Source organism: Mauremys reevesii, linkage group 19 (assembly GCF_016161935.1).
Source record: "Mauremys reevesii isolate NIE-2019 linkage group 19, ASM1616193v1, whole genome shotgun sequence".
Taxonomy (NCBI): domain Eukaryota; kingdom Metazoa; phylum Chordata; order Testudines; family Geoemydidae; genus Mauremys; species Mauremys reevesii.
In genome coordinates, this window is record NC_052641.1 from 25,595,655 (window position 1) to 25,611,969 (window position 16,315).

Below are 16,315 nucleotides of genomic sequence, written 5' to 3' on the forward strand. Positions count from 1 at the left end.
GCATGCCAGTGAGTGTGCTGAGTCCCCCACTGACCGCCCCCCGTCCCAATGCTGTGGCTGGGATCCCTTTATACATGCACATTACTACAGCCAGGACTCTGGTAGGCAAGCCAAGAGGAAACCTCCTTGGCTGAGCTCATTTTAGCTGCATGTTTCTTATGTGCGTCACATGGGTGATTATTCACTTTTCACAGCCACATTTCCAGCTGTGGGAATCACACAAAGTTTCACACAGGCCAAACTAGAGGCTTCATGCAGCTGTTTGTCATTTCATCACTGACTCTATCCTTTCCCTTCTTCAGAATATTTTCCCTCCCTCTTGGTACTCTTCATCCATACCTACCCACCCTCCTTTGTTATTTGCTACAATCCTGAACTCCCAGCTACTATGGAGTAAACACATTTTGGCATAACCTTGATGCAACAGTCCAGATGCTGGCTTTCATGCATCACTTCCTGACATGAGCCACAGTCTCCAGATGCCAACAGGACAAAAATCATTTCTCCCCTAGCAGCTGTCTCCTGAAAATGGTAAATGTTAGTGACTTTCCATTTCTCTCTGGACAGTTGTATATTAATTATAACTACACTGAACTGTTTCCTCAGTAAATAAGAATATTCCATTTTTTTTAAATATCCCCACAGTGTGAATAAAGGTTAATACTTGAGAAGAAGAGAAACATGCCGGAGAAACACATTTCATTCTGATATTTGCATAAGTGTCTGAAGAATAGTCTAATAATGCAGCAGTGAGAATTTTTACTGGACTTTATGGGAGTGGAAGCCTGTGTATCTCCCTAAGGTCAAGACAGGAGATGAGGTCTGCTAGCCACATCAATTCACAACTACTATAGTACTAATTACAGCCCCATTGATCACCACAACAAAAAACAAGTTGGTCACATGGTTTGAACAAATGAGATAGATAGACAGACAGACAGACAGACGGGGATGGACAGACAGACAGGGCAATCACACCACCTCCTTGAAACTGCTGAGTGGGACAGCCACCTTCCATTCAGGCTAACTGAGGAACAATTAAATGCCCCTTCCATAGGTGAAAAAATGGAAAACTGACACCCAAGGACTAGACCACATGCAAGCCTTAGCAGTAGCTGGGCCATGCGGTTCAAGGGGTTTCCTGGGAGTTTGTTAATAATGCAGGAGCAGGAAATTAATTTGATTGCAGCTGTGCGTCCGTGTGACAGAGAGAGAAGGAGCAGAAACACCAGCGAAACTGACTGAAAAGGAGCAAAAAGCCAAGGAGCCACCCAGAACAAACACTGGTAGCATGGTCTTGAGAAAACACCCTGAGAGAGAACTGTTTGGGTAGAGTGCTGGCTGAAAAGAGGGTTGGAACTGTGAGCAAAGAAACCTTCTCCTTTTCTTTGATTCTCCCTTTGTTTGGGACTTTTGTACATTCTTTGTAAATAACCAGGATTGCACTGAAGAAATACCTGACTCCATCATCCATTTCACCTCCTTATGGAAACAACCTGCAAGACCCTGAATACTGGCTAATTACTCAGGTCAAAAGGGTAACAATATTTATGGAATAAAGGACTGTGGACTTTATCCAAGGTGTATCTAGCTAGCAGTTTGATTGCAACTCCCTTTTCTATCAGCTTCCCAAGTCTCCTCCCTCCAGAACCCAGTATGTACAATATGCCATTGCCTCCTTTCCTGCACATATAAAGAAACTCAGGCACATCACTTCAGACACCTCCAATGGCCCCCATTCATTTCAGGATCTACTTGAGAACTACTCTCTTTGGGCCCAATCCAATGCCCATTGAAGCTTTCAACACTGTAGAATTATAATGTAGAAAAGCCAGAAGTGTCCATAAATATTTCTGTTCTATAATTTTTTTTTGCGGGGGGGGGGGGGGAGACAGATGATATAGTCTCATCACATGGTGACAATAACACTCTTTCTATTCTCTTAGTATCTCTGGATGATGTTAAACAGAAGTTACTAAATTAGACATTTTTAAATCAAAAGGTCCAGAGAACTTGCACCCAAGAGTTTCAAAAGAGCTGGCTGAGGAGCTTGCTGGATTGCTACTGTTGACCCAAAGACTGGAAGAAAGCTGATGTTGTGCCAGTCTTTTAAAAGGAAAACAGAATGATCCAGGTAATTATAGGTCTATCAGCCTGACGCTGGTCCCAGGCAAGATAATGGAGTTGCTGATACAGGACTCGGTTAATAAAGGTGTAAAAGAGGGTAATGTAATTAATGCAAATCAACATGTTTTTATGGAAAATAGATCTTGTCAAGCTAATTTGATATCTTTTTGTGATGAAATTACAAGTTTGGTTGATAAAGGTAATGTGTTGATATAATATACTTGGACCTCTATAAAGCATTTGATTTGGTACCACATGACATTTTGATTAAAAAACTAGAACAATATAAAATTAACATGACACATTAAATGGATTACAAAATGGTAAACCAATAGGTCCCAAAATGTAATTGTAAATGTGGAATCACCATGGAGAGGGTGTGTTTCTAGCTCCTCCTTTGCATCTCTCAACTTTCACAATCCATCACAACCCAGCCACTGTCTTGGACAGACCATCACCTCATTAAGGCAGTGGTCAGATCTTCCAGTGCCCAGAGAATAAAAAAAAAGACCCATGATCCTGATTTGTTCACAAAGACTCGTACTCTGTACCAGGCCATTTCCTGAGCAGCACCTTGTGACCAGAGGAGGTTTTGCAGTATCCTGTCTCTGTTTCCCCTCTTCAAGGTCCCTTAACAATTCCACACAATCTTTCTCGTGTCGAATAGCACTCCCTCCCAATGCTGGTTTAACAACAGAAACAGTTCAAAACAATCCTCAGGGTCCTAAAATAAATTCCATCACCACAATACAAAAGTTCATGCTCAACTCTGGTTCTTCTACCACACACAGAGATCTTCTTCTGTCCCAGTCTATTCCTCATGAAGCTGCCACTCTAAGCCCTTTCTAGCTAGAGTTCAGCCTTCTGACTCTGCTTTCCTTCTCCTGTCAGCCTCTCCGGCACCCTCTCATGTCGTAAGGTCCCCTGCTAACAAGCACTCCCTTCCTCAGGGCTCTTCAATTATGTACACACCAAAACAGGTTTACGGGTCCTTCAGTCCAGTTTTTTCAGTTCTTTCTCCCAAAACAGCAAACCAAAAACTGAAAACACAATATAGCCATTACCCAGCTGGACCTTAAACTCCATCTTCAGGGATCGCTCTGTCAAAGCTTACTGACAGATTTCCTCTCCCTGACAATCTTAGCAGCCCTTTCTCACACTCTCACTTCTAAAAATAAAACAAAACAAAAATCCTGCTTCCTGCTGCTCTTATAATGGAATCACTTTATCCAACCCTGGGGTGTCTCTTTAGCAATCAGGGTTGGTAACCCCAGGCCCTCCAGGCTTAAGAGGCAAGGCACCCTGTTACAGACTCTAACAAATTCCAAAACCTGTTAATGGACAACAATACCCCACCCGCAAGACAAAGAGTGGAGGACTGGTGAATCACGATAAACTAGCTTTATCTGTTGACACACTGGCCCCCAAACAGCTGCTCTCTCCCCATTGTCCACAGAGATCTCCTTGGTTTTCTGACACATTGTGATGGATGAAGATTGTGGTGCAAAAATTCAAAAGTCAATAACAGAATACAAAGGTTTATACAGACAGGTTGAAGCATAATGAATTCCTCCAAGCCTAAGCTGAGGGTAAATTACAGTCCAAGAGAACCTTCATATGAGCCTCCACTGAAGCTTACAAGTCCACCCCCAAAGGAGCTATCCAGCGTAGCAAACCACTTCTTCAATCCAGAGTGCCTACAACATGCAGCAGAACCGAACATCAAACACTGTGAAAAGCTATCATCCTACTGTGCTGAAAAGCCCATGTACAATAAGGAAGCCTTCTCCAGCAGCCTGGATCCATTCCGTCTGCACCTACAAACCAACAGCCCACTTGGATTCCCATAGTTCAGTGCATTTACTCATCAAGAAGTTCTGTACACCATAAAGGAGATTCAACCCAAAATCTGGGAACCTGCCCTTTGCCCTTACTGGCTTGTGAAAGAGTCCTGAACAACCAGTGCCGCTTCTGATCAAAGCAGCCAGTGCCTCATTCAAGGAAGGACTCTTCCCTTCCTCACTCAAAACATGCATAAGCATGAGCCTGACCAATACTGAAGAAACCCCCTGGATACATTGGTGCTAGCCAACTACCACCTAGTACTGAACCTCCCATTCCTGAGCAAGTTCATAAAAAAAGTTAGCCAAAGGCCAACTACAAGCTCATCTAATAGTCTAGACCCAGTACAATGTGTATTCAGGCTAGGACATGGAAATGGAACAACTTTAGTGGCACTGATGGGTGATTTTCTCCTGTCAACAGATAGAACAGACATCCATTCCCATCCTCCTGGAGCTCTGTGCAGCATTCAACATTGTCGACAATCAGATACTGCTCTCTCATCTGAGAGAGAGATGACAGGGTCCAGGGTATGTTTAAATCTTTCCTGGAAGGAAAGTACAAAGGAAAACTGCACCTGCACCATTAGAACGGTCCCTTGAGCACTCCTAGAAGCATCAATTCCCTCTCTGGTCCTATTTAACATTTACATGCAGTCACTAGATGAACAGGTCAGATGACATGGGCTCAAATGCCAGCAATATGCAGATGGCATACAGCTCTAACTATCCTTTACCACATGTGACCACATGGCACAGTGCTTGGCTGAGATTAGCTCATGGATGAAGAACAGATGGATGGAGCTGAACCCAAGCAAGACAAATGTGAAAATGTGAAAATGATGGGCAGAGGAAAGTATTTTGAAGAGTTTCCAGCCATGGTGCAGTCTCCTTTGGTTGCAGATTCACACCCAGAGTGAGAGAATTCAGTCCATGGTCTAGAAGTACTGGATTCCTTAGTGATACTAAGCTCGCACAGAGCAGCATTCACACATAGTGCTTCCTGTCGTTTGGCAGATGATGACATAGCCACGGTCATTCGCACCTTCATCACCTCTTGGCTGGATTACAGCAATGCTATTAAACCCAGGCATGACGTTTTCAGTGCTTAGGAAACTGCAGCTAGTTCAGAATGCTGCAGTACATCTCCTCAGCAACACAGGCTGCCATGAGTGCATCAGACATGTCCTCTGCTCCCTACAGCAGCTTCCCATAGAAATCAAAGCAAGTTCAAGGTCTTAGGTCTTATCTTCAAAGTGCTCCATGGCCTACAGAATCACAGGACTGGAAGGGACCTTGAGATGTCATCTAGTCCAGTCCCCTGCACTCAAGGTAGAGCTAAGTATTATCTAGTCCATCCCTGACAAGTGTTTGTCCAACTTGCTCTTAAAAATCCCCAATGATGGAGATTCCACCACCTCCCTAGGCAATTTATTCCAGTGCTTAACCTGATGTCCAACCTAAACCACCCTTGCTGCAATTTAAGTCCATTGCTTCTTGTCCTATCCTCAGAGGTTAAAAAGAACAATTTTTTCCCTCCTCCTTGTAACAACTTTTTATGTACTTGAAAACTGTTATGTCCTATCTCAGTCTTCTCTTCTCCAGACTAAACAGACCCAATTTTGTTCAGTCTTCCCTCATACGTCATGTTTTCTAGACCTTTAATCATTTTTGTTACACTTCTCTGGACTTTCTCCAATTTGTCCACATCTTTCCTGAAATGTGGCACCCAGAACTGGACACAACACTCCAGTTGAGGCCTAATCAGCATAGAGTAGAGCAGAAGAATTACTTCTCATGTCTTGCTTATAATACTCCTGCTAATACATCCCAGAATGATGTTTGCTTTTTTTGCAACAGCGTTACACTGTGACTCATATTTAGCTTTTGATCCACTATGACCCCCAGATCCCTTTCCACAGTACTCCTTCCTAGGCAGTCATTTTCCATTTTGTATGTGTGTAACTGATTGTTCCTTCCTAAGTGGAGGACTTTGCATTTGTCCTTATTGAATTTCATCCTATTTACTTCAGACCATTTCTCCAGTTTGTCCAGATCATTTTGAATTTTAATCTTATCTTCCAAAGCACTTGCAACTCTCCCAGCTTGGTATCGTCCACAAACTTTATAATTGTATACTCTATGCCATTATTTAAATCATTGATGAAGATATTGAACAGAACTGGACCCAGAACCAATCCCTGTGGGACCCCACTCATTATGCCCTTCCAGCATGACTGTGAACCACTGATAACTACTCTCTGGGAATGATTTTCCAACCAGTTATGCACCCATCTTATAGTAGCTCCATCTAGGTTGTATTACCCTAGTTTGTTTATGAGAAGGTCACGTGAGACCGTATCAAAAGCCTTACTAAAGTCAAGATATACCACATCTACTGCTTCCCCCACCCCACAAGGCTTGTTACCCTGTCAAAGAAAGCTATCAGGTTGGTTTTACACAATTTGTTCTTCAGAAATCCATGCTGACTGTTATTTATCACCTTATTATCTTCTAGGTGTTTGCAAATTGATTGTTTAATTATTTGCTCCATTATCTTTCTGGTTCAGAAGTTAAGCTGACAATAAGCTGTAATTCCCCAGGTTGTCCTTATTTCCCTTTTTATCAACTAATGCGCCAGGATGAAAACCATGCTAGACAGCTACGTTCCTTTGGCACAATAGAACTCTCAACAATAAGAGTAAAGCTCCTCTGTGTGAGAAACAGAACTTCCTCCAAGGAAATCCAAGACTGTGGAAAGAACTCCCACAGAAACTAAGGACCATCTCAAACCTCACCACCTTCTGCTCCAATTGCAAGACACATTTGTTTGACATTGTCTTCACTAACACGTATATAGCAACATGTACATTTAAAAACCAAAACCCTTACCAAAACAAAATACTCTGTGCACATGCTTATCCCTCTGGGGAGAGGATAAGAGATCAAACAACACATGTTGTTTGTAATCATGTTGTCTAATGCATTACAGGAGGGTCCTGAGATACTACAGCAATAAGTGTGGTAGAGTAATCTATACAGAATAGAACTATCAGCATTCGAGTGACTTTTCCCTGTGTCATCATCGCAAAGTCTGTGGGTTCCAACCTGAGTTAAACTGGAGTCCAGGTTCTAACCTATGTCCCCAGCAAGGCAAGCTAGCCCAGGATTAAAGCCCCTCCAATATGAGGTAAGAGATTTTTCTTGGTACATCTACACAGCAAAAAAAACCCCGGCAGCGAGTCTCAGCGCCCAGGTCAACCAACTCAGGCTTGTGGGGCTCATGCTACAGGGTGTGAGACCCAGTGAGGTGAAGGTTCTCAGAGCCTGGCCTCCACACCAAGCCCAAACATCTACATGGCTATTTTGAGCCCATGTCCTGAGTCATTTGATCCAGTCTCTGAGACTCACTGACACATTTCTTTGTTTGGGTTTTTTTTGTACCCTATGGGTGGATGGTGATGGGGTGGGAGAGGAAGGTCAGCTTAAACTCGGGCAAGAGCCTGGTTACCCATGCAGTGAAGACATACCCTAAGTCTCCCCACTGCTGTTCTGAGAGACTTCTCCTCCGCAGATCTCTGGGAGCAGACTCTGTATCTCTCTGCCTCATTACATCTCCAGTACCGTCTGAGCTTTGCCTAGTCACTTTGCTCCCCTACGCCAGTATTCATTATGGAAGTCTGTAAAACATTTGGGGATAGTATATCTATGAAAGATGCTATGCAAAGTGTCATATCGTACATGTGATTTTATCATTCCCTTGGTCTTCTACAAATTAAAATCAGCAATTTCTGCTTGCAACTGAGGGAAAAAAGATGTTTGCCATTTTCCATCTTGAGTAAATGAACCTTTATATAAAAAGAATTCCTTCCTGGTGGTCTAAGCTGAGAACAAAGTGGTAAATGACTTAGTTCACTTCAGAAACACATATTAAAAGACCTTCCAATAAACTACTCCTCTTTTCTTTGATTCAGAGAATATTGCCAATTAATGCTGCATCAGTGGCCAATATTCCAAGAATCTGGACCACAACAGAAAATCTGGTTTGCTACTTGCCTTGCAAAACCATAAGACATATTCTCCTGAGATAATCAGCCCCATTTGTTCACTTGGAAAGAATTTTTGGTCAAGTGAACAGTGCAGCAGGTAACAAAGGCGACTTTCAGAAAAGATTACAAGAGAAGACTGGAAACCCTTTGATTAAAAAGCTGTTTGAAATGTTATCAATACCTTTATCACCTGTTGAAGGTCAAGAAAACCATTTCTAATCACTCAGGCCTTGCTTTCTCAAGGGGAATTCTCTACCCAACATACAAATTGAACCTGTTGAACAAATCAGGTCTCTAAGAAATACATGTAACAATGCTTCTCAAGCGCCTAGCCTCAAACTGCCCACCTGTTTTTAAAATTAACACAGATATTCCATGTGACTGCCAAGTTGTTAGCAGTGAGCAACTCAAGTGAGGTAGTCTTCTGCTGTGTGATGTGAAAAACTAATTTAAAAAAGCAGAACAGGAACAATATAAGCCTTATTAACCATTTCAGGCATCATCTGGATGGACAAAACGTAAAGAATTAAAGGCGTTTAATGCTTCTTTACATTTACTTTCTGCTTTTAGAAATACCACAAATCCCATGTAAATTGGGTGAGGATTGGAACATCCCAACAGACCTTTTGTTAGACAAATCTAATAATAATAAAACATGAAAAGCAATGATAGGATTGCAGTGTGTCAGCTTTGTGCCTCTGTTGGTTTGCATAGCTGGAGACAGATATATTTAGCTGATTAAAAATATTCAATTTTCTGAGGAACATAGCCCTAACTCAAAGACTGATTTTTACATAATTTCTATGGCATTACAATAAGACAAGGTTAATTGTGACAGTCAAAGATTTCAGACCAATCTCTTGTTTATTCCTACATTACAGATATAACATACACCCCAGCATGGAACTGTATGACAAAAATCACAGAAATTAAGAGTGAGCATCAGAATTGTGTTGAGAAAAGTACTGATTCTGTACTTCCTTTATGACTATGTCAGAAACTTTCTCAACATGCAGAGATTTTGGGCCACATGGAATTACCCTGATTCACACCATCTGAGAAGATGGTCTTTTATAAACTAAATCTGTAAGGCCAACTCACAGCCAAACCAGAGCTGCTCGCTCACTTGCTGTGATGAGTCAGCCCTCAGGCATGCAGCAGCAACCTATCACCGAGCAGAGCCTGGGTCAGATGACCCCAGGCCCAGGTATTTCTACAACCCCAGCAGAGGTGCAGATCAGTCTAAGGAACAGTTCTATCCAACTAGGAAACCTTCTGCTGCCTTGCAGTACACCAGCCTTGTCCCAGTATTCTCCTTGCCCTACACTAGCCTCGCTCCAGCCTCCTGATCCTCCCACCCCAAACCCTTGGACTCTGACTATCTGGTTTCAGATTGTGGCACTTATTTGGACACTGGCTCTGGTACTGACTTGGCTTTGGACTCTGTCTGGCCTACACCTGGACTCTGGCTATGGTTCTGATTCTGGTTTGGCTACAGACTCTCATCTAGGTTTTGACCCTGTCCTGTCCTCAGATCTCGATTCCAGGACCACCCTTGGCCCAGGTTTCACCCTACGACTAGCGGTGACCCCTCATGCTCCAACCATTAGGCCTGATTATCAGAGGCAGTGCCTGATAAAATCAACTTAAAGAAAATTGGCCAGAAAAAATAGAAACTACAATGAAAGATCTGCATGTCACACATACTGATTCCCCACCTGGAAACATGCTGCTAGAAATAACAGCCCAATGGTCATTAATCCTATACTGGCCAACCAAGTAGAATATGGGTGTTTTGGGGGCAACATTATATAGATAATGGAAGAAGCTGGAAATTATTGAAAGTACCCCTGAAAATGGAGCTTTGTAATAGGGTGTGATGCTGGCAGACCAGGTGCCAGCTCATGCCAACATCCCCATGTCTCAACTAAACACTTACAAATACATGGCTGGAACCTGTTTGACTCAGCTGTGTGTTCAGTATTGTTAATATAGGTATTAGAATTAGAAGAATGTGTTGAGTGTTTAGACTTTATTGAATGCGTGTGAGCTGCTGCCAGCATTAATCTCACTTATAAGATCTGTATTCCATATTGCAAAGTAATATTGGAGCAGTTGTATTGTGAATCCCTGTGACTATGTAAGGTCACGGCTACCCTAGAGTTTACAGCAATGCAGCTGCACTGCTGAAAGCTCTCTAATGTAGCCACCGTAAGCTGATGTAAGGAGCTCTCCCGTTGACTTAACTATTTCAGCCTCCACAAGCAGCAGACGCAATGTCAGCAGGATAAGCTTTCCCACCGACATAGTACTGTCTACACCAGTGCTTAGGTTGATGTAACTCATGTCACTCGGCGGTGATTTATTCACTTCTCTGAGCGACACAAGTGATACCGACATAAACTGTAGTGTAGACACAACGTCTCTCTCCTGTCTGCTGATTTAGGCTAATTAGTCTGAAGGGAAGATCTCCAACAGAAAGTGGTACACCCTGCCAAAGGAAAAGTCCCTCGATACCAGACAGACTGTTGTGGGACTTTGCAACTGCAATTTCTCTACATACTGTCAACAAGAGGACAAAAGACTTTTATTGTCATTCTATGCTCCTCCCTGTGAAGATGCGTCTTGCAAGTGGACTCCCCCAATCAACTGAGAGCACATGGAAGGAGGGGATTAAAACCGCTACCAAGAAGGAACTTAGACTTGAAATTAGACAAATGTTTCTAACCATTAGAGGAGTGAAGTTCTGGAATAGTCTTCCAAGGGGAGTAGTGGAGGCAAAAGACATATCTGGCTTCAAGACTAAGCTTGATAAGTTTATGGAGGGGATGGTATGATGGGATAGCCTAACTTTTTGGCAATTAATTGATCTTTAATTATTAGCAGGTAAATATGCCCAATGGTCTGTGATGGGATGTTAGATGGGGTGGGATCTGAGTTACTACAGAGAATTCTTTCCTGGGTGCTGGCTGGTGAGTCTTGCCCACATGCTCAGGGTTTAACCATATTTGGGGTTGGGAAGGAATTTTCCTCCAGGGCAGATTGGCAGAGGCCGTTGAGGTTTTTTGCCTTCCTCTGCAGCATGTGGCACGGGTCACTTGCTGGAGGATTCTCTGTACCTTGAGGTCTTTAAACCACAATTTGAGGACTTCAATAACTCAGACATAGGTTAGGGGTTGTTACAGGAGTGGGTGGGTGAGATTCTGTGGCCTGCATTGTGCAGGTGGTCAGACTAGATGATCATAATGATCCCTTCTGACCTTAAAGTCTATGCATCTCTCTTCTGCTTTAATTCTGAGGGGGGACAAGATGTTTCTAGGCATATGTGAGATGTCCCCAGCTGTTTAGCCTGGGTTAGCCGTAAAGGACATACAGAGCTTGCTGATTATAGAAGCTTCTATTACCTTTTGAACATCGTAACTCATTTGTGTATCTATGTTTACTGGCTTTAACCTTTTAAATAACGCTTTGGATTCCTTTTTCTATTTAATAAATCTTTAGAAAGTTTATTATAGGATTGGTTACAAATATTGTCTTTGGGTGAGATCTAAAGTGCAATTGATTGGTCCTTTAGGAGTAGGCATAACCTGAATATTGCAGTGAATCTTGGTGTAAGAGACCATCTATTGTACTTGTGTACCACTTAGCAGGTAAGCTCTCTGGACCAAGGATCCCACTACAGGATCCAATAGCTCACTGTTAAAAATGTACTCCTTATTTCCAGGCTGAATTTGCCTACCACTTAGAGTTGGCATAACATGTAACTTGTTTGATCTCAAAGTTTCTTATAAAAGCTGGTGATGGACTAGGAATTGAAAACCCACTCAATGCATCACTGTCATTTTTGCCACAAGATAACAATGGAGTTAAAGCAATGCATATTATTGAACCATACCTTGGGGGTAGAAGAAAGAGTGGTGTTCTACCATAACGCACAACTGTAGCAAATTAATTATTCTTTCTTGACCACCCCATCTGCTAACCATACCCAACTGCATTACAACATGCCTCTCTTCATGTGTAATTTATTTCATGCATGGTATATTTTAATCTCAGAATCATCAAAACAATTATTTCAGTTTTGTTCAGATGTCATTTCAAATATGCAACCTCAGGGTTGTGACAATCCAGAAAAGGGCTAGTGGTATAGTAAGCAGAACTTCTCTTAGAAATTATGTGCAGTGTTAAGCCATGGCGCACTGGCAACCTAAACTCTGTAACTAATATGGTTCTAAATACCTGACTATTTTTTAAATTGACTGCTTGTGACATACCGGTGGAGCTGAACAAATAGCTTGGCTCAAGCACTAAATATCAGGTATTAAAGCTTGGAAGTGAGCTATTCTAGAAGATAGGAATCTGAAACATGGAGACTGTAACAGAAATAGAGGGCCTGGTATAAAAGGCCTTATATGAGGCCTAAGGCCTGAAGTAAAGTCCTGCTGACCTCACTGAGTTTCTCATGTGTGTAACTTTCCTCTGACTTATCTGAGTAGTTCTGCTCTAAAATCATGTGTGCATAAATTAAGAGGCATAACTATTATTAACAGGAATTTGTTGTGTACCAACAGTGTGCTCGGCGTAACACAACATGAAGTAAAACATGGTATCTGTCCAAAGGGGCTTACCATCTATAATTCACTAATAATACAGCAGATGATTAGGAACTGGAAGGTCCAATCTGACAGTAGTGTGATTATCTTCTTTTAATAATATTTCATATTTAATTGATGGATTAGCATTGGACTGTTCTGTGGAAAGGCAGTGTGTGACTTTTCTGTTCTTCACACGACATTTATCAATACCTACAAATATGGCATTGGGTCATTTCTTTTCCCACCATACTTAACTAATGGGATGTAAGATTATGTTAAATGCAAATGATGCAACTTAGTTGTTACTCATGCTTATATAACAAATTTATTGACAAAACAGATAAAAAAGAAACCGTAAAAAAATGTATAGGAAAAATATCAGAGGACTCCCATAAGACAGGAAGAATAGAATTGTTCAGGATTAACACAAAATACTATAATATACACAAAGTACATTCTTTCTTGATTCACAATCCTTATATAACTTTTAAAAACCAGTGAGACATATCAGAGCTGAACAAATGTTAGCATTGTACTGGCAAAAACATAGCTCCTCCAGTGGTGCAAAGGATCCCAAAGCTGGCTTAACCATTTAGCTGTAGATTCCCCTGGTATGGGGAAATCCATGGGTGGTGTAGCGTTGGCATAGGCTGCTCTGTGATATGACCCTTACACCTGAGGAGGGGGGTGTCAGATATATGGTGGGTAAAGGGAGTGTAGATGAAACAGTCTCCAGCCAATGTAATAGCTCCTTGGGCCCACTGCCCCTCAGGTAAGCTGCATCAGTGCAAGTTACTTTTTGCACTGGCACAACACATTCTTGCATCAGTGCAGCTGCATTCATGTAGCTACACTGGTACAAAACTCTCCAGTGCAGACAGCCCTTGTACTTAAGAGGAAGGATGTCTTTGTTAAATATCCAACTGAGGTACAAAAAGAACGTACAACACACATTACCTGAGACCCACCTCCCCAAGACTTTCTCCAGCAAAAGCAGGCCATTTTTTGTACATCAGAAGCAAAAAATAAAAAGGGACCAAAAACATTTGACCAGACTGTTCAGTGCAATCTGCACCAGACACAGCATGAGATAGAGCAGCCTAGGTTAAACCGTTTTAATGTACGGTACTACATACCAGTTATCTACCTATCTAATGTTCTTAGATGGCTCCATCACCATAGTAGCTGAGCACCTCGCAATCTTGGATGTATTTATCCTCAGAACACTCCTGTAAGGTAGAGAATGACTCATATACCCATTTTATAGATGGAAACTGAGGAACAGAAAAGCTAAGTGACTTGACCAAGGTCATAGAGAAAGTTTGTGGCACAGCAGAAATGTGAACCCATGTCTCTCAAGTCTTAGAATAGTGGTCTGACTACTGGACAACCCAGCTTCTCACTAAGGAATGGCAAAGCAGAGTTCTGCCTCACACCAGTGGAAATCTCAACTAATTCCAGTCAGAGCCTGGCACAAAGGGATAGGATCCTAACAGAGTATGTCCTTCCTTTTTTTTTTAAAAAACCCATTGTAGAACAACTTTAGCATGGTTAGAAGTTGATGAGTGAAAATGTTTTTGTGTGTTTTAATTTTTACAGTCATTAAAAGTGAAAACTGGGAAAAGTTTTTGCAGCAAAAATTGACTTAATTTGCAGAAAATGAAACAATATCATACAGGGAACTGTGATTCGGAGCACCTTGAAAAAGTAACCAAATTCACTTGAATTGTATTCTATATTGTCTATGATGATCCCACAGGGTAATGGGATATCAAATACAGCCAGTCACAAAAGTGACACTGTGGAGATTAATGTCAACTTTTATCTGTCACTTTGACGGGTTTTCTTGTGTGAACATGAAATTTTAAAGGCACAGCGTCAAAACAAAATGAAAAAGCCGTAATGCTCTCAATCTACTGTTCTCAGAGGGATAGAGCAAAGGAGCAGAATATAGAAAAATCAATGTAATGATCAAAACACAAATATGTGCCATTCCCTGTCATTTTGCCTGTTTGCTTTTATCTGCATGATGGTTTTTAGACCCTAAATCAAGAAACAATCTGGCATTTAAAAGTAAAAACTCAAGGTAGTGCTAATATTCTTAAAGAAATTATACTGACTCCACCTCTTGCTGGATTTAAACATGTAACTAATGCTGTAGTCAACCTTATCATATGAACAAAGAAGTGCAAGAATATCCAACAATTCCATCGTGCTCCTTATGCACTTTTGGAGCGAGGTCAGGATTGACTTTCTTCTTTTGAAAATCTTCCATGGGCTTGTTACAGGATCTCTGCAATCCCTTTCCTGCTCTGTTACTGGGGAAATTCTGCACTACTGCCTGTGTGCATAATTAATGAGCCGTGCATATTTTATTTTTTTGCACAGAAAAAAGCTTCTGCCAAAATATTGTTGCTGTTCTGCCTTTTTCCCACCAGAGGATGCTGTGGCACAAGAAGAGCAGCAGCTCCCAGCAGACAATAACTTCTGCAGTTCTGCCCTTTGTCCACCAGAGGGTGAAGTGGCGGTAGAACACAGCAGCCACTCCCAGCCAGCTAGGGAAGAGAAAGAGCCTGCCTTCTTTGCAGTGCCTGTTAGGCCAGGTCAGGACACAGGGGCTACGGGGAGACAAACAGTGTGGGGTTCTGTGAGGGTCAGACAGAGGTTCATAAGGGCTAGTGGGGGAGGACAGATTGGGGTAGTGGCTGAATGGGAGTGGAGGCACAGAGCCACAGGGGGGAGGGAGGTGCAGGGCCACATGGTGATGGGGGAGGGGGTACAGAGCTACATAGGGACAGAGGGTGACTGAGTGGGGGGCACAGAGACACATGGGTATGAGGGGAGGAGGTACAGAGACACACAGGGATAGGGGAGTGGCTGGGTGGGGGCACAGAAACACATGGGGGATGGTGGAAGGGGTACAGAGCCACATAAGGACAGGAGGTGGCTGAGTTGGGCACAAAGACACATGAGGACAGGGGAAGGAGGTGCAGAGCCACATGGGGATGGGGGAGTGGATGTCTGAGTGGGGGTGGAGGGACATATGTGGACAGGGGGTGCAAGGACACAGTGGTGCAGGAACACATGGGGACAGGGGCAGATGTGCTTGACTGAATGGGAGAGGCTAGGGGTCAGCCAGGGTCTGCATGGGAGAAGCTCCCTAACAATATCCTCCCACCCCCCACATAAAACCTGTTCCATACTTTTCCCACCAATATCCAACACTCCAAGTTCACACAAAGGCTCCTTCCCTGCAATTTACTTCCTTCTCCCTCAGCTCCTCCATTACCCCTGACTGCCCCAAGCCTTTGCACTGCTTCTGAGGGGTGCAGGAAATACTGTTCTGTATTGTAGTTTAAATGAATTATTACTCAGAGTGCTGTATTAATATGCCTAGTAAGGAATCTGTTTGTCAAAAAACACTTCCTAAATCTTTGTTGTTGTCTGTATTGCTGACAGGTATTTTGAAATAAATGACCAAAAACAACAAACTGGTGTGATTACATTGTGTTATTTTGACAAATAAAATATGTAGAATTTTAAAATATTGTGTGCAGAATTTTTAATTTTTTGGTGCAGAATTCCCCCAGGAGTACGCTGTGTATGACGCTAGTACAGGTCTCTTCTATTGCTACTGGATGTGCAAGAAACTTCTCCTCTGCTGTAGCTGCTGTATGAAATGCCTTCCCTGTGCACCTCTGCT

General features: G+C 42.4%; 1 long non-coding RNA gene across 6 annotated transcripts in view; it reads right to left on the reverse strand.

Annotated features, from left to right (window-relative positions):
* LOC120386679 overlaps window positions 1-16,315 on the reverse strand; it is a 94,806-nt gene that overhangs the window by 63,203 nt on the left and 15,288 nt on the right. For 5 of the 6 annotated variants that reach the window (XR_005589855.1, XR_005589859.1, XR_005589857.1 and 2 more), the window contains exon 3: window positions 7,499-7,648. The exons of the other annotated variant lie outside the window; for it this stretch is intronic. This is a non-coding gene — a long non-coding RNA (uncharacterized LOC120386679). The remainder of the gene's footprint in view (window positions 1-7,498; window positions 7,649-16,315) is intronic. 6 annotated transcript variants of the gene reach the window in all.